Consider the following 23969-nt stretch of genomic DNA (forward strand, 5'->3'; position numbering starts at 1 on the left):
CTGTGTCTCCCTCTCTCTCTGCCCCTCCCTCGTTCATGCTCTGTCTCTCTCTGTCCCAAAAATAAATAAACGTTGAAAAAAAAAAAAAAAGAGGAAAATTTTATATGATCCAGATTTCTTCAGTATACAAGTTTCTAAGTATGCACTGCAGTTGAAAATATGTTAAATATTTAATTTGTGGTAAAAGTGAGACTGAGCAAAAAGTGGAGTTACCCATTGATCAGCAACAGAAAATGGGTTAATGTCAATTAAATCAAGATTGCTGGCCAACATTTGCAGTTGACCAAATGAAGCTCATTAGAAGATTCAAGTGCCTTCTACCTTTAGATGAGGTGAAGGGCACTGGGAGATATCTGTCTAAAATATCTCCTTGACTGACCATTTCAATGTCTTACTTTCCATTACTGGAGAATGTTTAATCCAAGAATAAAACTGTCCCCTACGAATTGAGGCAACTGACATCTTTATCAGGCTGATTAAAATAAGAGACAGCTGTGACCAACACCCCAAGGAAAAAGAACACACACCAATGGAAGACAGAAGCACTAGCGGGTTAAGAATGTAAAGAGAAGATTGCTGCTGGAAACAAACGTCATCTACTTGAAAAGATTTCTTAGGGCTCTTACACACCCAGGACAAGAGCATGAACTTTTGTGGAAGGCCATTTGGCAATATATAACAAAAGAGCTAAATATGTTCAGACCCTTTGACCCAGTGATTCTACTTCTAGGATTGGATCCAAATAAATAAAGATGCAAATAAAGATTAAAATTTGGGGGCACCTGGTGGCTCAGTCAGTTAAGTGTCTGGCTTTGGCTCAGGTCATGATCTCATGGTTCATGAGTTCGAGCCCCTTGTTGGGTTCTGTGCTGACAGCTCAGAGCCTGGAGGCTGCTTTGGATTCTGTGTTTCCCTCTCTCTCTGCACCCCCCACCCCACTCACTCTGTCTCTCAAAAATAAACATTTTTTTAAATTTTTTAAATAAAAAAAATAAACATTAAAAAAGATTAAAATATTTAAAATGACAGCTGTAATAGAATTTCTAATAACAACAAGTTGAAAATGCCCTGAATGTCCCAATGATTAGGGGATAATTAAATTAGGGGACATTCACATAAGGAAATGTTACAGAATCATTAAAAAAAACTATGCTTCCAAAGAATTTTAAATAAATCAGGGAGAAACTCATTATACCATAAATTTTTTAAATATATAATATGACTTAGAATATCATCTCGGGTTTGAGTTTCATGAGTTTCATGAGTTTGAGTCCCACGCTGTCAGGACACAGCCTGCTTGAGATTCTCCCTCTCTCTCTGCACCTCCCCTGCTCACACTCTCTCTGTCTCTCTCAAACTAAATAAATAAACTTGGGGGAAAAAAAGAATATGATCTCGATCCCCTAAATATTATTTTTGTATTTCTATATTTGGATAGAAAAAGACTGACATATAGACATCAAAATATTGGCAGTTCTTATCTATGGGTTATGGGTGAATTTTATTTACTTCTGTGTATTTTCCAAATCTTCCAAATATTCTACTGGGAATGTGTGCTCCCCTTTATTCAGCAGGTGGGAAAGCTATTTAACTGCACACACACCCTGACCCGAGTGTATAAATTTTGAAGCTGAGAATAAATTTGTCAAGTCTCCAGATTCCACAAACAAACAAAACCTTGCCTCAATTATAGCTTTCCTGGGACCTTTTGGTGTTTCAAAGTCTTTTTTTTTTTTTTTTTTTTTTTAAAGTAAGCTCTACACCCAACATGGGGCTTAAACTCATGACTCTGAGATCAACAGTCACACCAACCAAGCCATCCAGGTGCCCCAAAGTATTAAATCTCATAAAGCACAATGCATCACAATTGCCCAAGAGCCAGGTACCTACCCAGAGGGCTTTGGCACTCTCCAAACTAGCTGGGTTTGGGTTTCTTACCTACTATTGCAACATCCTCTTAGAGAGGCTCATCTTTCCCCTGCAGGTTTGGTTCCTTACTCTCTGGTCTCCATAAGAGAAGCCCCTGTCCTTAAGGCCAACTCAGTATTCACACCCACATGAGTAACTATATTCTTCTACTGCTATAGCACCTAAGCCACACCATGCCCAGTGCTCTGGGAAAATGAAGAAGGAACCCTGACAAAGACCCCTAGTGGAATTTTCCTTCTTGAAACTTAGAAGACAGGGCTGACATTTTTTAAATAAATGGCTAAATAGATGAATGAAGAGATGGATAAATAGATTTATGTTTAAAAGAAAAGCTATAGGGGTGCCTGGGTGGCTTAGTCAGTTAAGCATCTGACTCTTGATTTCAACTCAGGTTGGTGAGACTGAGCCCCACACACCAAGGTCCACACTATCAGCAGTGAACCTGCTTGAGATTCTCTCTCCCACTCTCTCTGCCCCTTCCCCAATCTCTCTCTCAAATAAATAGATTAATTAAAAAAAAACTTTAAAAAAAGCTATAGAGCTATCACATCATTAAAGCTGTAATTTGCTCTACTGGATGTCTTATTTTTAAGATCGCTAGTGCAGTTTGGAGATACAGGAAAAAACGGAGTGAAGTAAGGGAGATTCATCTGCTTGACCATCCTGACACTTTCGAAGCAGATAAAAGGGACAGAAAGTGATAATAGAGATAAAAACCTCAAATAGTATCGTCCCCATTATGAAACGACCTCTGACAGTTCAAATATGAAAAAAAAAACATCACTTTATTTTACAAATTTGGAGATTTTTTTTCACATCACTATGCGTTGGCAGCACAGGGAAATTTCAGGGATTTTGCTCCCGAGAAAGTCAGGATGGTGTTTCTCAACATGTGGTGGGGCATATGCAGTAGAACATCTCTTGTCTGATTACCCTGCTAGGTTGGAAGGTGGAGATAGCAGCGTCCCGGTGAGTGAGAGGGATACCAACAGGCAATTGCTAAACTCGACAGGAGAAAAGTTTATCGGGAAATGACATCAGAGGTCTCAGGGGACTGTAATACAGCAGACAGGAACCAGAGTGAGGAGGTTATGAGCAGTCACTCCACTATCGCTAGAACGCGCATGGGCCATCAGTACAGAGCTCACCTATGTTTAAATCTGCAGCACAGGTAAGTGTGTCCTGTGCAGCTTCACCAATGCCAAGGGCAGGGTAAAAACCACGATAACAGCAAGACACAAGCAGGGCTGTTTCATCCTTGGGAATGGACCAAAAATTATAACTTAGGAAGTGTGGGAGCATCTATCTCCTCTTGTTAACTATCACTGCATTTTGAATGCATCCTAAGAACAAATTCCAAATAGTCTGAAGGCAGGAGAGTCATGTGAGAGAGAAGGGAATGTACTGAGAGCATGTTCCCAACAGAAGTGCGAAGTGAAAAAAGCAAACATCCACAGCAACAGAGGGGTAAGAAAACGTGCCCACATGACACAGATAGCCCAAACCCTCCTGGACCCTATAACTTTAAGGGGAGAGCCAAAGACACTCAAGAAGGAATTTTTAAGGGGGAAATTTTCAGGGAAAAGGCTGGAGAAACTGAACATTGATACACCGCAATCAAGATGCCAAAAGCAACAAAAACATTTTAAACAGTCATGACGTTTTTTAACAGCAACTTCATCTACGGTCAGAGAAAATGTGGCCGTTGCAGCCAGGAGGAAACGAAGGCCTTCCCGTGGCCCAAGGCTCCACCAGAGATCTCAGGCATAGGTAGGTGAGCAGCCACACCTGGTTTATAAGTTAGCCAATAAAAACGGAGATCTCCAACTTTCAGAAGTGTGGCAGTCCCCTCCCCCACCCACTTAGAAGACACAATTATTTCCGTTTTCACTGCAGGGTTTCCTAACAGGAATCGGGAGCTGAAATCTTCATTTAAAACTTGACCCGCTAAAACAAAGGCAGTAGAAAAATGAAAAGGCAACATCATTACTTCTGTCTACTAGCCTTTTTGCAAAGTGCCAGGGGAAACTGTAAATGGCCTCAGCCCATCTAAAGAGAAGGTGGGGAGGAGGAGGGACTGGGTGTGGCTAAGAGGATGTGCAGGTGACAACAACCAGTACATTTGACTAAACTCTTTTACATTTGAGTGCATTTGACCAAACTCTTGCACGAAGGTGACCATTAAAAAGGGCATGCTGGGGCGCCTGGGTGGCGCAGTCGGTTGGGCGTCCGACTTCAGCCAGGTCACGATCTCGCGGTCCGTGAGTTCGAGCCCCGCGTCGGGCTCTGGGCTGATGGCTCAGAGCCTGGAGCCTGTTTCCGATTCTGTGTCTCCCTCTCTCTCTGCCCCTCCCCCGTTCATGCTCTGTCTCTCTCTGTCCCAGAAATAAATAAACGTTGAAAAAAAAAAAATTAAAAAAAAAAAGGGCATGCTGATTTCAGTTGTCCATCAATGTGGGAGAGTGAAGTGAAAGAGCACGTGTTTTAGAGTCAGACAGACTCCACTGAACTCTTCTCCTCATCTGCAAAATGGAGAGAATCGCTTTACCTACTTCAAAGGTGGCCGTGAGGATTAAATAAAATAATGTGTGAAAGTGCTTAACAGGAGTTCTGGTAAAGAGTAAGCACTGCTTAAGCACCTGACAAGTAGTATACGGTTACCATTACTACCGCAGAGCTGCTTATTACAGGGCAGGCAGCTGCACGGGCCGTCTCTACCCCTCCAATATCAAAAAGCAAATGTCAAGAGAAAGGGATCCCCCTCAAAGAAAGGCATAAACCTCCCTTACTGTTCCCTCTACTCCAAGAACCATCGTAGTTTACATCTCTAAAATTCTTCAGGAGAATTTAAAGAAACAATCCAAGAGATACACAGACTCCATCTTGGCCAGGCTACCCTGAAAGTTAACAACCCAAGCCTGCGAAGATCAGGTTCCAGGGAAGGGACTCCACCCTGCCTCCCAGCTCCGCCTACAGAAGCATCACAAGGGGGGAGAGAGAGCCCCTTTGCAAGTAGATGGCCAAATTTAAGTCCTAGATGATGGGGCAGCGAATCCTGGCCTTTGCCCTTTAACTACAGTGTTTCTCAAGAGTGTAAGGACAAGTGGACCTAGCTTCCCACCCTCTTTATCTCAGCTGCCAGCCTCTGTGGGCAGAAAGGCACACCACAGGCCCAACGCTGAAAGCCTTTTGCCCACACTGGGCAGTGTTAGGAGCTCCTGCCTCAGCAGGCTGTGACCTCCACAGTGAAAGAGCTCGATTCAGCTTTTAATCCTCTCCAGTCACTTCAGTCAACAGAGAAGGGGCTTTCACAAAGGAGATAAATTATAAAGCCTAAAAGGTTGGATGGGCTTCACAGCAGGGGCCAGGGGAGGGGAGAGCGGAGCAACCCAAGATTCGGAATAAAGGTCAATGGAGTCTTCCAGTTATGGTCCCGCTGCACCCGCTCCTGGAACAGGAAGGAAGGGACCCCATCCCTCCCACCTCTCAGCAGCCCTATCTCCCCACCCTGTCCCATTCCCTGGCTCGGTGATGGGCTTATACTGGGCAGGGCTAGGATTCTCCTCTCCCCATAGGCTGTCACACTACAATATTTGCTCTGCTTCCTTCCTTTCCAAAGCCTAACAGATTAGATTGCAGGAGTCCTATCCAACTCACTAAGACAGATGGAAAACTGAAAGTAAGGCGACCGAGACTGCTCACAGTAGGAAGACAGAAGAGGTGGGGAAGTCCGGTGTACCAGCACTCGGATGCTCTTTTCCAAGCCCGGGACTACATGGGCCAGAATAAGCCACAGTAACTTCAGTGAATCAGAAGTATTTACTGCACTGTGGCGCACAGCAAGATCCAACTTGAGGCACTCCAGCCTTTTGACAGGGGCATCCCCCACCTGTCCACTGGCCTCATGAAGAGAGGAAATCAATGAAGGGCCAGCTGGGTGCACACAATGAAGACCATGCCCCTGCTGTTTGGAGCTACTTCACAGTGTTCCAGCACTTTTAGCAAACACCCAGCAAGCAAGCAGGAGGGCTGGCTGTTCGGGATGATATGACTGATACAACTAATACTTCTCCCGTCCCACTTTCACAGAAGCTCTCTAGAGGTAGGCACCAACCAAAACCTGCATGTCTCCAGGATTTATTTTAACGTTGCTAAAATACCGAGCGCAATATGGTTCGGCTCACTAGGATGACAAGATGCAGGCCCTACTTCCTTATACAGAAGAGAGAAGAAAGCACCGACAAGGGAAAAGACGGGCTTGCAAACTCTCTACCAAGGAGCAGCCGGTTTCCAAATCAAACCTAGGTGATTAATTACCCCCATCTGTGAGGTGAGCAGGGCTCCCATCATTAGCTAGCTGGAACACCACCAGGGGCGTCAGAGACACCCTGTAGAAAGGCTTAGAAATAGGAGACAAGGTCTAAAGGCAACATCAGAGGAAACCCTCATGCGCCAGCTTGGTGAACCAAATCTCTACGGGATTGAGTTACTGCCACACTGTTCTTTTCCCTTCCAACTGGACAGGTGCAAGCAATTCATGTACCTGCAGCCATTCATTCATCCATTCATTCATTCAACAAACATTTGGCTTAGCACCCAGGAGATGTCATACACTGGGCTGCCCAACGTATGGCAAAAGTCACTGTGTGTTCAACCAGCACACATGGAGAAGACAAGTATCTGAAATGAGGATGCTTTTTAAAAAGCCTTTTCTGGTTTCTCAAAGCACCCCGGATCTCTATTTTAGGCACTCATGTACAGCCTGCGTCTTCCATCAGACTGCAAGCTCCCTGAAGACAGAGGCTGAGTTTAGTTCCTGTCTTTCCTATCCTTACTATCCATTAAATGTCAACTGAGTGCAACCGTGAAACAGAACACAAACACTTCTATTCTTTCAAGACTTTTGGCTTTACTGTTTCTGAAGGCTTTGACACCAAAGAAAAACGATGAAGCTCCAGAAAGGAGGGAAAAGGGGGCTGACTTAGATATATTAGGAACAGGAGTACAATTTTGGAACTTCAGCCCCAGTGCAAACCACCACTCAGCGGGCTGAGGTGCCTCCAAGAGCCACAGCTGGTGTCCTGGTAAAATGCTTTCCCCTCCCTCTTTCTGCTGTTTACTCTCCTCTGAGAAAAAAAAAAAAAAAACCATTTGGAGTCCTAAAGAAAGCAAAGAGGAGGAACGGGAGACGGAGTTACAGGGGGGAGATTCGGCTTGAACCCAAACTCGCTAAGAAGGAAGGAAACTTTCAGGCAAAAGGCTGGGGGTGTGGGGGAGGGCTGGCCTGGGGGAGGAGATGTGTAAGGCCCAAGTGGAGGTGGCCCTGCTGCGCCTCCTCTCTGGAGGTGCCTGTACACTTTTCCTTCCTGCACGGCCTCTTTTTTCCCTTTCCTCCTCCTTTATCTGTTTTTTTTTTCTTTTGGTTTGGGGTTTTGTTATTTTTTTGTTGTTAATCTGATGAAGTAACAGTCTTCAGAACTAGAGCAGAAAAGGGAAGCGTGTAAGGTGAGGAAGAAGTTAGTGAGAGCCAGAGACAGCTCTCTCTAGGGTGCTTTCCCAATCTGGCACCGAACTTGGATCTTAGGACAGTTTTCCTTCAAGTCACCCCCACAGCCTGGAGTTCCAGAAGCCCGAGGGCCCGAGCTGGACCCAGTGGAAAGGAAGGGATCTCCCTAGGGGAGCACTGTAGGCCTGTCACGTAATAAGGTAATAGGGGAAGAGAAAAATGAGGATCCTTGGCCCAGTCCGAGCCCACGGGACTTGCCTGGGACGTTCTCCGCTTTCCTCCCCTACCCGCAGCCCGGGCAGTCGTTGCGAGGCCGGTGCTCCGGCGCCAGAACCCGCAGAGAAGTTTCGCCGCTGCAAACGTGAGAAAATGCAGCTCAGCAGAACACCCGCCCCCACCCCCCTCCGCGCGGCCCCACCCCCGCAGCCCGACCCCTGGCGGTGGCGACCTTGGCCACCCCGGATGCTCCAGAAAAATGGAGGAGGGGCTGCCCTCAGGGGTTTCCCGGGGGCTGCCGGAGGCGCCCACGGGCCACGGCGACCTTTCCCTTCGCCGTCAGCCACCAGGACAGGCGCACCCAGCCCCCGCCTGCGCGCCCTGGGCGCCCCCGCCCGCGTTCCTGCTCCCCATGCTCCGCAGCCCCGCCGGCCCCCGCGCGCCCCTCTGCGCCTCTCTGCTCCCGGACCCGCCAGGGCGCCCCACTTACCCCGCCGTGCGGCGGCCGGGGCTCGGGCAGTGTGGTTTACATCGGGGTGGGACGCGCCGCTCCGGCCGGCCGGGCCGTCGCTCTCGGGGGATTTCTTTATCTCGCTGCCAAACTCTCGGTGCCTCTCGCTCCTCTCGCTCCTCTCCCCCCACCCCCACCCCTCCTTCTCTCTTGTCTCTCGGCTCTTTTTTCCGGGTTAATTACGTTTCGCATTAAAGCAAAACCCAGCCCCGGATGTGAGTACAATGCTCCGCCGAGCCCGCCGGGGGAGGAGAGGGGTGCCGGGGCGCCGTGGGGTGGGAGGGGGCGCGGCTGGGCGCCGCGGGCTGCGCGGAGGAGGCGGGGGCGGGGCGCCCGGGAGGCTGCCCTGGTGGCCGCGCGCCAGGCGCGGGCAGGGACCACCTCGCCGGGGTCGGCGGCCGCGCAGGTGGGACCCGGGCCGCGGAGACGGCCGCGCGGAGGAGGACTGCCTCCGACGCCGAGCCCCGGGCAGCAGGTGTCCGGAGCCGAAAGGGGGCCCGGGGCTGAGGGCATCCTTGAAGGAGGGAGGCGAGCCGCAGCGCGGGCTCCCTCTTGAACCCCGTTTCTTCTTCCCAGAGCCCCACCCCGCGACTTCAGCCGGGCCTCCCTCGGATCCGAAGCCCTTAGCCTTTCTGGGGCCTCAGGGTGAAAGTTTAGGGTTGGGGTGAGAAGAAGAAGCGATTCTCCTGGATTGTCATGAATGTGCCGGAAGAGCCCAGTGGCACCGGACGTTTTTAATGAGGGGTATGGGGACTTTATCAGAGTGTGACGACGCAAAGTCGCCTTTCCTGCCCTCAGAGCGGGAGGGTGCTCTGGAAAAAAAAAAAAAAAAAAAAAAAGAAGGAAAATAGACAAGCATGCGTTAAGTAAATAATGCCAAGGGGAACCTAAGAAAATTACTGTGTGCCGGTGCAGCCCCTGAATTATCTCACTTGCTCCACACAGCAACCCTATGGATCTCAATCCCGTTCACGATGAGGAAACCGAGACTCAGAGACGTTAAGTAATCTGCCCTGGGTCCCACAGTCTATCAGTGGCAGGTCTGTCAGGTTCTGACGCTGGCCTCCCACAAGGGGAGATCATTTACATATACAGAAAGTGAGGCGCAAGACATCGGAAACATGGACACGTAGTGGATTCACCCTTGGGATGGAGGACGGGGAGATGCTGCTTCTGGGGATTCTGATGCGGGCGTGTTGAGGCTTTGAGGGAGAAGCGGACAAAGGAAGAGCCTCAAGAGGCTCGGGCACAGGGACTGGCTGTGCGGGAGGGATGGAAAGGCTGGTCCACATCCCACTGATACGGGGAAAGGCATGCTGAAAAGTCTCCAGGAGCTGAGGCAACAAAGCCTGGGAGCAGGGGAACTGGAGCCGGAGGGAGGTAGCAGCACACACCCCGAAAGCACCAGTGATGAAACCACGCAAGTTTCCTCTTCCATTTTGATTGCCAAAGCAAAAATGAGCTGCCTGCTCTCTCAGGTGTGAAAAAAGGAAAAGAGAAAGAAAGAAAGAAAAGAAAGAAAGAAAGAAAGAAAGAAAGAAAGAAAGAAAGAAAGAAAGAAAGAAAGAGAGAGAGAAAGAAAGAGAAAGAGCGAGAGAAAGAAAGAGAAAGAAAAAGAAAGAAAGAAAGAAAAAGAAAGAAAGAAAAGAAAGAAAAGACTTTTTGCATTAGAGCATTTTGCTTCGAATGAGGAAGGGGGGACACAAGGAAAAAAACATTTCCTTTGAAATAAATATATCAACGTCCATTTTTTTCTGCTCGTGAAGATTTTTGCTACTCATAGGTTTCAGGCAGCATAGCGTCTTAAAGAGCATGTTCTCTGGAACCAGATGGACTGGGTTTGAATCCCAGCTCTGCCACTTATTAGCTTTGATCCCTGGGCAAATGACATTTCTGTGCCTCAGTTCCTATCTGGGTCGTTATGAAAAGTAAATTGAGTTAACTTTTGTACTGTTTAGATTACTGTGGTACATGAAGTAGGTGTTATATAAATGTTTTTTTATTTAAAAATTAGATTATGGTTTTCATTGTGAAAAGTAACAAAATTCCACCCAGCGCCAAGCAAATCTGACTGGAACTGACAGTTTCCAGTATGAGCAATGAGGTAAAAGTCTCAGATTCCATGGTATGGTTCATATTAAAACCCATAAAACTCTACTCCCCATGGGGCCTGCCTGACTCACTCAATCACAGAGCCGCAAATATTTTCTGTGCACTACTGTATTGGATGCCTGGTAAGCAAAGGGAGCCAAAGGCCTTGGGTCTCATTAGAAGGATACAAGTGTCACTTGAAGGCTGAGGCAGCCTCGTATCCCTCATGGAAGTGCCATGAAAATGCAACAGAGAATAAGTACAGTCAGTCTTTAGAGGAACAAGACATCTGGGGGGAGAGGTAAAAAGGGGACTTGTATCAAAAAGGAGATGGACTTTGAAATGAGCCTGAGAAGACGGGTACAATTTACTGGACAGGAGCAAGAATACACTGGACTAGAACGAGGGTTATCAATGTACTTTGGGTGATGCTCGTATTTCACTGGGAGCCAGCCCCATTTACCACCACATTTGCCCCTGGCCAAAACCTGGCCCCAGTTAGACTACAATTTCTGCCCCAATTCCACTCCCTTATTCCTAGATTTCTGGGTGCTTTCTCAATGGACACCCCCCACCTCCTCCTGTAGTGGGCACCACAGAGCAGGTGTCAGTTGAATCTGTGCCCTGCTGTGGCCCCTTTGCCAACTCTTGACCTGGACATTTAAAGAATACTTCCATTACCTGATTTTATTCGTGTTTTTTCAGTGCAATAAATAGTCCTGATGTCTGAAAATGTAACCGCCTGTGGGGAAAGGAATGTCAAAAAAGGGCCTTTCGCATCAGCTATTTCAGTCCCCTCATTGTGTCAGCAAGATGAGTTTCAACAACTTGCTCAAGGTTTTGCAGCTAATTAGAGGCAGCGTTGGTTCTAGAACCCAGGGTTGACTACCCCCAGAATCTTCTATTATTGGTATAGGAACCTTTCCATGAAGATGGAGACTTCTGGCCCAGAACCCAAGAATCTATAAACAGTACACTTGTACTCTAGACATTTATTTATGCATTTTCTATTTCTTTTCAATATTAATAGCGGGGTAACTAGATGGCCTAATAACCTTCAGTGGTGAGCTAGCACACCCTCTGGGCAAATGCATTGTTTTCTGTCCTTAAAGATACACATTACATAAGGTACCAGGCTGCAGCCAGGGCCCATTAGTTCCATTGGGGAAAGTGTGAGACTCAAAAAGCCAAGGTCATTGGTTGATCCTGGTTCAGGCCAGTTAATTTTGCACAGAGATAAATCTCTCCAAGGCCATTACAACTCTAATGCTAGCTGGACATTTCATAAATAGTTACTATTAGTTTCCATAGCGAAGTACCATCCATTTCCAAAAAGATTATTCAAACTAACTGTTGTCCTCTTCAGTCCTGTTCATTCAACAAACAATTATCTGAACCTATTACCATTTTTCCTCCCACCATGTATCTTGCATTTACTTATTATTCAGGTACTTGCTAAATGCTAATTGTTTTACCTGGATTATCTCACTTAAGTCTTAACTGGGAGCAAGGTCCTATTGTGTTCTCACAGATAAGATGACTAAGGCATAGAGACCCAGACTAGATACAAACCTGTGCGGCCTGAAGCCAGAGCCTGCCCTCTTAACCACTGAGCTTGTGAAGGGTACAGAAAGACATAACACAAGACTCTTCCCAACCACATTGTTGATAACTGTCAACATTTAGAACCTCCATTCCATTTCACCTAGCAATTTCATGTCCAAAGATATGTGCCATTGAAAGTCATCTGGAGACATATACAGTATATAGGGAGTATATGTGTATGTGTCCATATGCCATGTATACATATGAAATATATACATACATACTCACTGCAGTGTTGTGCATAATGTTGATAATTGGAAATCACCCTCATGCTCATCAACACGGATTGAACAGGTAAATACTGGTACATCCATACAATCCCATGCTATGCAGCTGTTAAAAAAGAATGAGGTGTACCTCTTTATAAAACATATGAAAAATGCTAAATATTTTAAGTGGAAAAAAGGTACAGAGCTGTCTGTATGGTATAGTCCTATTTCTGTAAATAAAAATTACACATGTTTATTATATGAAGAATGTGTAGAAGACTACATTCCAAACTGTTAACCACAGTTCTCTTAGGGTGGGGGAGGAGGGATTATAATAGTGTATCTCACTTTCTAAGAGATGTAGTTCTGTAATGTTTAATTTTTTGCAATAAGCATGCATACATTTGATTGTCAAAAAAAAAAAAAAACAACCAAATAATGATTTAAGACTTTAATAAAAAAAAATTTTTAAAGCTCTATGAGAAAGTATATTGTAGCCCTCAAGCAACCCATCCTTAAAGTTGGGAGGAGGGGCGCTTGGGTGGCTCAGGTCATGATCTCGAAGTTCATGAGTTCAAGCTCCACATTGGGCTCTGTGCTGACATCTCAGAGCCTGGAGCCTGCTTCGGATTCTGTGTCTCCCTCTCCCTCTGCCCCTCCCCTGCTCACGGTCTGTCTCTCTCTCTCAATAATAAATAAATGTTAAAAAAAAAAAAAAAAGTTGGGAGGAAATATACAGAAATATACAGAAATAAGGAGGGAATATACAAGGAGACAGTACAACATATACAGAAATAACTATTATAAAAGCCAGAAACTTGTATACACAGATTGAGGGGAGATAAAATTCTGTGGGAAAAATCACAACCAGCTGGGGTTGAGAGGTGCGGGAGAAAATGCATAAAGGAGATGGCAGTATGGAAGGATGTTGAAGGGAAAGGGAGACATAGAAGGTGCAGAGGAGCTGAGAACAGGTGGGCCCCAGGTAAAGACTGCATCAAGGGCAAGGCACAGAAGCAAGAATGCATTGGATCAACTTGGAGAGGTATGGGTAGTCCAGTTCAGCCGGAGCACAGTAGGGAGATGAAGCATTTTCATGGGAAACAAAATGGGAAAGGAAAGTAGATGGAGGGTCTTCATTGCTAAACTAATGAGTTGTATTTATTATTTTAGGCTCCAAGAGTCCCTGAAGGCTTTTGAGCCAGGAAATGACACAATTAGCAGTGAATAAGCAGCAATTTCATAGTGACTGGGTAGTCACTGGACTCTAGCGCCAGGATTTGCCTCCTGACTGTCACTAATTAGCTGCAAAGGCATGACCAGTTATTTTACTTCTCTGTGTTTCCATAAAATGGGGACGGTGGTCATCATAGATAACCTATCTCATACCATTGTTGTTGAGTGAGTTAATGTTTCTAAGGTACATAGCAAGCGCTGAGTCTGTCTGTTACACTTAAAAAATCAGTATGGTACCTTTGGATTAAGATCTTTGCATTTCATTTTGAAACTTTTATTACAAAGAGCTGACATTATATGGTAAATTATTAACTATTCCTTCTTTTCCCTTTCACAGGATTAGAGATTATTAATCTCATTTTACAGATGGAAGAATTTAGGTTTTAAGGAGAAAGATGAACCCTGCCCAGCACCCAGGGTTATCTCTTAGCTCAAACTCTCAGAACCTGGAGAATAGGAGAAATGGGCAATGGAAGAAGCTTTGGCAATTTCTGTTTATAGGATAAGGGAAACAACAGTAAAGGGCGGTAATAAAGTAAATTCAAAAAAGATAAAACTTTGGTGGAACACTTAGAAGTCTGTATATAAAATTAAACTTGTAAAATATAAATATATAAATACTGAATTATGTGTCCCCCTCCACCACCACCAAAAAATCATATGTTGAAGACCTGACAATGTGATTGTGTTTGGAGACAGTGCTTCTAGCAGGTAATTAAGGTTAAATGAGGTCATAAGGGTGAGGCCCGAATCCTATAGACTGGTCACCTTATAAGAAGAAGAGATCTCTCTGTGTGCACCAAAGAAAGGCCATGTGAACACACAGCATGGAAATGACCATTTGCAAGCCAGGAGGAGAGTTCTCTCCAGAACACAAACATGCTGGCCAACTGATCTCAGACTTCAGCCTCCAGAACTGGGAGAAAATACATTTCTGTTGTTTAAGCCATCCAGTCTGTAGTATTTTTGTTTCACATATGTATACATACATATATACATGCAATGCATACATACACAGGCCAAAAGGGCTATTTCCTAGTAACAAAGTTGGGAAAATATTGCTATACAGCTAAATCTGACACTAATAAACCTCAAAACTGATTGCACATCCTCTCCCCAGAAATAACAGTCTGCTGGCCAAATGCATCATTCCTATTGATTCATGCTGATGGCATTGTTTTTCTGTCAGTTTGAATAAGTGCAGTGCCCTGCTGGGATTCCTGCATCCCTAGAGATGCCCTGTGATTATATGGGAGGAATTGGACCCATAGAATCAGAAAGAGAGAATGAATAGATACGTTAGCTTTGTATCCATGACCATATTTAACACTACAGTTAACTTTATATTTGCTTAGACCAGTTACATAATTCATTTCCTCGACAATGAGCCAACGGAGGGGCTGCTATTAGCAAATACTTATGGGTGAATATAGTCAAAGTCGTTAACTGGAATAAACTTTATCCAGTTTATTCCAAGAGATGCCTATGGTACTCAGTGAAGTGGGCAGACTTTTATATCAGTGGTTCTTAACACAAGCTGGTTATTACAAAACAACAAGAAAGCACAAAGGATATTTGAACGTGAATTTATGTCCTTCCATTATTTTGTTAATAGGAAATATATACACACAGTACAAAGTTCAGAAGGTACAAAAGAGTAAGTATGAACAAATATTTCTTCTGCTCATGTGCCCCAAACACTACTCTCCTCTCCAGAGATAACCAGTGTGTGTGTGTGTTTAATAAAAAAAAATTCAGTTTTGCAAGGATATACTAAAAGTGTTAAAAGTAATTATCTGAGTTAGGTTTACAGGTGATTTTTAAAAATTTTTGTATTGGTGAATTTTCCAAGTATTCTTTAATAAGCCCATAGTATTTTGTTATTAGAAAAAAATATTAGGTTTAAAAGTAGATAAATAGGGGCGCCTGGGTGGCGCAGTCGGTTAAGCGTCCGACTTCAGCCAGGTCACGATCTTGCGCTCCGTGAGTTCGAGCCCTGCGTCAGGCTCTGGGCTGATGGCTCAGAGCCTGGAGCCTGTTTCCGATTCTGTGTCTCCCTCTCTCTCTGCCCCTCCCCCGTTCATGCTCTGTCTCTCTCTGTCCCAAAAATAAATAAACGTTGAAAAAAAAATTTTTTTTTTAAAAAAATAAAAGTAGATAAATATATTTTAATTTAAAAGTACCTTAGAGGGGCACCTGGGTGGCTCAGTTGGTTGATTTTGGCTCAGGTCATGATCTCATGGTTTGTGAGTTCAAGCCCCGCATCAGGATCTGCGCTGACAGCACAGATCTACCTGCTCACTCTCTCTCTCAAAATAAATAAATAAACATTTTTAAAAAATAAATAAAATTACCTCAGAGATCTCATAGCTGCTTTGTGACTTAAAATTCATACAACTGAGATGCCTGGGTGGCTTTGTTAGTCAAGCATCTGACTCTTGATTTCAGCTCAGATCATGATCTCACTGTTGGTGAGATGGAGCCCTGAGTTAGGCTCCACACTGATAGCACAGAGCCTGCTTGGGAGTCTCTCTCTCCCTCTCTCTCTCTGCATCTCCCCTGCTCACACTCTCTCTTTCTCTCTCTCTCTCTCTCTCAAAATAAATAAATAAACTTTTAAAAAATAAAAAGTAAATCAAAAGAAAAAAACCATAGAACTAACTTTATCCTCAAATTAAAGATACTTGTCAGTCTGTGGATACATTTTTCAAAAGCATTGTAGCCAATTTTATTCCATTCACATTAAAATTCCTGCCTCTGGAAAAGATATACAGAAACTGATTACCAACCTGAACCCTGAGATCTAGTGAAACTCCTTATGATTCACGGGAAACAGGTAATTTGCTCAAGGGTCTTCTTCCAAATTTCATCATAGTATCTATGATGACTTCACATGTCTATCAAACTATATTAAAACTAAGTATAACACTAGGCTGGAGAATTAAGCCTGGTCCAGCCTAACTTCTTTATTTAGTAATTAAATAATAACAAGCCAAATTTATCCTTGCACCTAATACTTAATGATGCTGTGAATGTTCTAATTGGATAAATAGTCAAATGCACCTTCCAGCATCTGATGACAAAAGATGTCACAGTCTTGCTGAAAAGACATATAGGGGATTTGGCACTGATCTGGAGGTCACCCTTCTGGCAACTTGAGTCTCCAGAGTGGAATTCCAAACACAGAAAGCAAGAGGGAAGGGGCCTCTTTGTAGCCAAAGCCCCTGTATTAAGGAGAGCCTTTCTTAGCCTTGCTTATTAAAGGTTCAGTTATGTGGTTTTCTAGTCCTCAGAAGATTAGAAACAGCAGGAGAAAGGAGACAATATTAGAGACGGAGGAGGAGCAGGATGGAGAAGGAAATTATTTTATTCCGTTCATTCCTATGTCTGTAAATGGATTAGCTGACAACAAAGGAGGGGAAAGAAAAGTTAAGAATTCCCAGAAGTTGGGGTGCCTGGGTGGCTCAGTCAGTTAAGTGTCTGACTTCAGCTCAGGTCATGATCTCATAGTTCATGGGTTTGAGCCCATTCTGTGTCTCCGTCTCTCTCTGCCCCTCCCCACTCATGCTCTGTCTCTCCGTCTCTCTCAAAAATGAATAGACATTAAAAAAAAAAAAAAAAAAAAAGAATTCCCAGAAGTTATATGTGCTCAAGACAATCTTTGTCATTCCTGGTGATGACCTTGGGGTAGGAAAAGGTAGTTAAACTGTGATCAGGGGCGCCTGGGTGGCGCAGTCGGTTGAGCGTCCGACTTCAGCCAGGTCACGATCTCGCGGTCCGTGAGTTCGAGCCCCGCATCAGGCTCTGGGCTGATGGCTCAGAGCCTGGAGCCTGTTTCCGATTCTGTGTCTCCCTCTCTCTCTGCCCCTCCCCCGTTCATGCTCTGTCTCTCTCTGTCCCAAAAATAAATAAATGTTGAAAAAAAAAATTTTTTTAAACTGTGATCAGCGCCTTTATTTTAGGTGGAAAGTTCCATGTAGTTTTGCTGGTAGGAGTGGTGGCCTGTGGGGAGCAGACCACCTCTGAGGGAGGTGGTTAAGAGCAGGCAGGATTCACTCATACCCTCTTACTTTTTTAAATGTTGTATCATGTGTATTATGTATCTTTTGTTTAATAATACAAAATTTTTAAAAATATTTAATGCCCATACAAAAAACTTTACAAGTAAAAAGTTGGTGAAAATAAAATTGCAAAAATTAAAAATACTGAACACTTTAAGCCATAAAACTCCTAGAAGAAAACATAATAGGTAAGCTCTTTGGCACTACTCTTGGCAATGATGTTTTTAGATTTGACATCAAAAGCAAAACAAAACAAAACCAAACAAACAAACAAGTGGGACTACATCAAACTAAAAAGCTTCTTCACAGCAAAAGAAACAATCAAGAAAATGAAAAGGCAACCTCCTGAATGTGCGAACATATTTGCTAATCATGTATATTTTAAATGTTTATTTATTTTGAGAGAAAGTGTGTGGGCATGAATGAGCATGAGCAGGGGAGGGGCAGAGAGACAGAGAGAGAGACAGAGAGACAGTGAGAGAGAGAGGGTAAGAATCCCAAGCAGGCTCCACACTGTCAGGGCAGAGCCCAGTCAGGGTTCAATACCATGAACCTGACCCAAAATCAAGAGTCGGACTCTTAACCAATTAAGCCACCTAGGTGCCACAACTAATCACAAATTTGATAAGGAGTTAATATCCAAAATATAAAAAGAACTCACACAACTCAATAGCAAAACCAAAAGCCTGATTAAAAATTAAACATTTTTATAAAAATAACATACAAATAACCAAGAGGTATATGAAAAGATGCTCAACATCATTCATCAGCAGGGAAATGCAAAACAAAACCACAATGAGATATCACCTCACATCTATCAGAATGGCTATTATCAAAAAGACAAAAGATAACAATTGTTGGCAAGGATGTGGAGAAAAGGGAAACTTGGTGCACTCTTAGTGGAAATGTAAATTAGGGCAGCCACTATGGAAAACAGTGTGGAGGTTCCTCAAAAAATTAAAAATAGAAATACCATATGATCCAGTATTCCATCACTACCTCAGAGGGTTATCTGCATGAGCTAGCCCATGTTCATTGTAACATTGTTCACAATAGCCAAGAAATGGAAATAACCTGAATGTCCAATGATGGATAAATAGATGAAGAAAATGTGATATATATACGTACGCATATATATTGTAATACACACACACACACACACACACACACACACACACACACACGCATGCATATGGTGGTTGCCAGAGACAGAGTAGTTGGGGTAGGAGGAAACAGGTGAAGATGGTCAAAAGGTACAAACTTCCAGTTATAAATAAGTTCTGGGAATATAATATATAGCATGGTGCCTAGAGCTAAACTAACAACACTGTATTGTATATTTGAAACTTGCCAGAAGAGTAGATCTTAAAATTTCTCATCACAGAAAAATTTGTAGCTGCATGAGGTGATGGATGTTGACTAAATTTATTGTGGTTACCATAATATATATATATATATATATATATATATATATACACACATATATATATACATATATATATATATAAAATATTGTATACTTTAATACCATGTTATATGTCAATTATATCTCAATAAAAATGGAAACAATTTCAAAAGATACAAAAACAAAAAACAGTACCACAATGAGATAGCACTACACACCTACCAGAATGGCTAAAATAAAAAACAGTGGCAATGTCTGGTGAGGTGGTGGCTGGTGAGGACAAAGAGAAATGATCATGATACATTGCTGGTAGGAAAGTAAAATGGTATAGATCCTCTGGAAAACAGTTTGGCGGTTTCTTAAAGCAGTAAACATGCAACTATCATATATCCAATAATCGTACTGCTGGGCATTCGCCTTAGAGAAATGAAGACATGTTTACACAAAAACCTGTATATGAATGATTATAGCCACTTTATTGATAATAGCCAAAACCTGGAAACAACCTGAATGTCCCTCAATTGGTGAAGAGTTAAACTGTGTTAGATCCATATGATGGAATACTATTCAACAATAAAAGGGAACAAGCTACTGACATACACAACAAAAAGGATGAATATTCAGAAAAGTATGCTGAGTGAAGAAAAGCCAGTCCCTCAAAGGCTACATACTGTATATTGATTCTGTTTATATAACATTTTTAAAATGACATTATAGAAATGGGAAACGAATACGTGATTGCGAGGTCAAGAAAGGCGTGGAGTAGGAGGGAAGTGGGTGGGGCTATAAAAGGGCAACAAGGGGCCACTTGTGCCGATAGAAATGTTCTTTCTTGGCTGTATCAGTGTCAGTATTCTTGTTGTATTGTACCATGGTTTACAAGGTGCCACCACTGGGGGAAACTGGATGAAGGGTGCATAGGATCTCTCTAAACTATTTCTTACAACTGCATGTGAATCTACAGTTAACTCAAAATAAGATGTTTAATTAAAGAGAAAAATTATAAGCTTAAAAAATGAGAGTTTTATGCTTAAATAGATACTAGCTATTTTTAAAAATCACTTGTGATGCAACATACCCCTCTTGATCCTAGATTAACAGAGGCACCACTACTCACGAAGCCCACACACTGGTTAAGCACACTTTCACATATTGTGGCTGGCAGTACTCCATTTGTGGTGAACTAACATTTAGTTTTTAGTTCTGATATGAAAAGCAGTGCTCCATTGCCCTCCTACCTCAACTGCTACCATTCCTAGCCCATAGTTTCCCACATGCGCGTTTCCTCTGTCATCGGGGCACATGGCTGCTCCCATTCATTTTTCTGTCTTCCTTTTAAAAAGCAAGGTTTTGGTACTTGGAGAAACTCCAGGACCTCAGCTGGTGTTCGAGAAAGTCACTCTCCTATAACAGGGCGCACAGAAGGGTTGGTTAGATCATTTCAATCAGTTACCATAAAATGCTGCTGTGGTTCCTCTATATTCAGAAGGTGAGAAGCAAGCAGTGCAGAAGTCTGTTGAAGGCAGCTCGTAATTATATGTTACTGAGTGCGCCATGAGTCAAATCATGGCCACTGAAACATAACTGCGTATTCTTGAAATAGTTCAGCCGTGAGGTCGAGGGGCTGGTTTATTTCTGGTTTCTCCAATTTAAGCCCGTGTGCATGACCCTATGACTACCACTCAGTTCAGAGTAGATGAGCAGCACAGTGAGGTACACAGAACTTTGGACAACGGCGCCCCTGAAACAGCAGGTAGGATGGTGCCTGTGATTTTTGTTGTTCAAAGTTGTAAAGGATCTGGAAATGTAACTACTATATTTTGAGCGGAAGTGTTAGTAAGAAAATGATATAAAGCAGACGTCTTCAAACTTTTCTTCCCTTACACCCCCTAAAAATGCTGAAAATTACATATCCCTTCACACATTTTAAGTTGATATCTATAGCTTTTCGTGGTTTGAGTGCTGGCAGGGGATGTAGTCTGTAGATTGTTTTCATCGAATGTTTTAAAATAAAACTGTTATATCACTCTTTTCAATGCACCCAATAGAATCTAAGCACCATAGTAATTTGACACCATTACTCTTTTTTCAAAATGAACACGAAGTTCCTTAACAGAAATGTTAAGTCATTCCCTTTCCTCCACGAACTGTATCTTCATTCCACTTCCGTTAAAGATTTGCATCCAAATATTTTTATGACATCTTTTATTACTTGAACATCTATCCTTTGGACATCTTTTACTGATTACCCTATCATCTTTTTGTGAAACAAATATGCATGTGTAAATTGATTTTACAATTTCAAAAAAATATCCTGTGACCATAAGGTATTAAAACATTTCCTGGGGCGCCTGGGTGGCGCAGTCGGTTAAGCGTCCGACTTCAGCCAGGTCGCGATCTCGCGGTCCGTGAATTCGAGCCCCCGTCAGGCTCTGGGCTGATGGCTCAGAGCCTGGAGCCTGTTTCCGATTCTGTGTCTCCCTCTCTCTCTGCCCCTCCCCCGTTCATGCTCTGTCTCTCTCTGTCCCAAAAATAAATAAACGTTGAAAAAAAAAATTAAAAAAAAAAAAAACAACATTTCCTGAGACGAAGCCATTGTTACCATCATCAGTAACATAATAAATATGTATTTTATTGATCATTAAACATAAAACAGTAAAATATTGAAAATTATTCTCCTCGTAAGAATTATCTCTCCTATTGGATGAGGATGGGTTTTTACCTATATGGATTTGAATATATTTACATACATATGTAATTAGTTCAAATATCCATCAATTAATATTACTTATTGCAAGAATGAACAGGCCTAGCACCAATATTTTCCCACATCGCATTTTTATGAATGTAAACATTGAGAAACCTTGTTCACTTGAATAAGTAGATGGGGCCACAGGAGCTTTGTCATGACAATGTCCAGGGCTGACAAGAAGAAAGGCAAATAGGGACATATTTCTAGGCTTATGGCTTCAGAGGCACACCTGGAATGACTGGCTTGCTCACGAATACAGACCCTATATGAAGATCCGTGGCCAGTCCACCTTTGCCAGGGAACTTGAGATTTGTTTTTCAGCAGGGCCAAATCTGGCAGTGTCATTCAATTCTTTGGATTCCTTCACCTTATAGGTCAGATATCACTTAGAAACTTTCCTTCAATAATTATTCTATGGGGGGAGGTTGTGCCTGTATAAGGGCAAGGGGTATGTGGGAACTCTCTGTAATTTCTGCTTAATTTTGCTGTGAACCCAAAACCCGCTCTGAAAAATAAAGACAGTTTAAAAAAAATTATTCTGATGATCTATCAGCGGTCAACTCAATTAGGTTTTTCTCCAAGTTTTACGGAAAACGATAACTTGGAAACCACCTAATTTGTGAAATGATTGGTATCTCAGTCAAAAAGGCTTTTGCTTTCTCAACACAAACACAAATATTTCTAATTGTTCCTTGTCTGGCCCCTGGAGGCTTTTACAATCTAGGACAAATGCCTTTCTTTCCTTTTTTAGAAGTGAAGAAGGGCTAGTGTGCCAGGGCAGTGGGAGCAGAAAAGACCCAATGTGACACCTGGCTCTCACTTCACCTCAGGCGGATTCCGAAATGGATTCCCGAAAACCATCTACCCCAGAGGCACCCACCATTTAAACACCACTGGAGTAAGGTGGTTTAAGAACTTCTTCAAATACATCGAACTGTAAAGTCAGCTTTTGGGGGTACTTATCTGCTGGTTATCTGAAATTCAAATTTAACTGGGTATCCTGTATCCATCTCTCTGGCAACCCTGTCTCAGCCAAACCATTCTCTTTAAGAAATGGCAAAAACCAGGATCAGGCAAGACTCAAGTCCTCCACCAGGGAGTAGGGTCTTTTATTTCTCCCTCTACCTAATTCTCAAATGTAATTACTGTTCTCTCACTTTCTCATCATGGTGTCCATCTTTCTCTCCCAACATTGTTTCCACTCTTCTAACCGAAAGCAAGAAGGGAGGCAGAAACAAGAGCACGACAACATTCATGAGAGAAGGACAGCTTTTGGAGGAAACCAGGGCAGTGAAACGCATTTGAGAGGAACAGAACGAGTGTGGGTACAGTGTGGGCAAAACATCTCTGTCCTGTCGTCTCAAAAACAGAGGCTAAAAAAAGGAGAGGCGGGAGCAGCCGTTTCTTTGGGGGCAGAAACCACATGTATCAAATTTGTGCCTATGCTCCTCTACGGTCTAAAAATAATTTTTAAAAAAATAATAAAAAGTATTACTCAAGTCCAGCTACATTTATTTTAATATTTGGTGCTCTTCTGAGCTGTTCCTTAGGAAAGATACTGACAAGCCTTCCTGTTTTTTCTGCCCCCTTCTGTTCCTATTTACTACCATTGCTTTCTCTCACCCCCCTCTCATCTCCCAAGCACTAAAATAATTTGAATTTCAAGCTTTTTTTTTTTTTTTTGGTGGGGGGGGGGGGCCTTCCTGTGGGTGTGGGAGGACCTCCTTTGGGAATTGTTCTGGATCTAGTCGGCTCCATCTGTATTTTGGCAAAATCTGTCTGCACCCCGCCCCCACTTCCTTTTCTTCATACGTAGGAGTCCGAGTGTCCCCCACCGGACAAAGAACCTCCTTTATCTAATCCTTAGGTAACCAAACTGAGAGGAACCCCCCGCCCAGGGGGCCCTAGGGGTCTGCAGCCTCCACTTACCCCGCCCTTGGTTTTGGAAGAACAAGAACTCTGCAAAAAGGAGCCAGCTTCTCACCAGCCACAGGAAGCCACCTCCTGCAGGCGAAGGCTCCAAAGGACAAGGTGACTTCCAGGAGGAAGGCAAGAGCTGTGTTTTTCGGTTTCAGGAGACCCAAGGCAAGTTCCTGTTTCAAAGACAGAGTTTTAAAAACTGATTAAGTTCAGAGAGTTTGTGTGTGTGTGTGTGTGTGTGTGTGTGTGTGTGTGTGTGTGCGCGCGCGCGCGCGTGTGTGTATGCGCCCGCGCACACACGCGCGCACACGCTCGCGTGTCCCTCTCCCCAATTTACCCACGTGATCCCCTTGATTTTCCTCTGGGGAACAGCTGATCTGCCTTTCTAAAAAATCTCTCTAGACCTAACCTCCCCTCCTCCTCCCCCTTCCCCACCGGCTGTCATCATGGCCATTCCTTAGCTAGTGTCTCAATACTCTGGTACATTTTTGTTATTGACAAAAAAAGAAAAGGGAAAAAAAATGAGAA

The 23969-nt window shown here is 43.5% G+C and overlaps 1 protein-coding gene across 3 annotated transcripts in view; it reads right to left on the reverse strand.

Moving 5' to 3' along the window:
* Positions 1 to 23629, reverse strand: part of PLEKHA2 (pleckstrin homology domain containing A2) — a 74089-nt gene extending 50460 nt beyond the window's left edge. The window contains exons 1-2 of one of the 3 annotated variants that reach the window (XM_086703660.1): positions 8142 to 8281; positions 7694 to 7788 (exon numbers count right to left, since the gene is read on the reverse strand). The gene's annotated coding sequence lies outside the window, so the exon portion shown is untranslated. Of the gene's footprint in view, positions 1 to 7693; positions 7789 to 8141; positions 8282 to 23450 lie in introns of those variants that run through there. The other 2 variants (XM_086703662.1, XM_086703661.1) reach the window with 2 other exon arrangements.
* Positions 23630 to 23969: the final 340 nt, after the last annotated feature.

This window comes from Puma concolor, chromosome B1 (genome assembly GCF_028749965.1).
Source record: "Puma concolor isolate L17-30 chromosome B1, mPumCon1.1.hap2, whole genome shotgun sequence".
NCBI classification, from domain to species: Eukaryota; Metazoa; Chordata; class Mammalia; order Carnivora; family Felidae; genus Puma; species Puma concolor.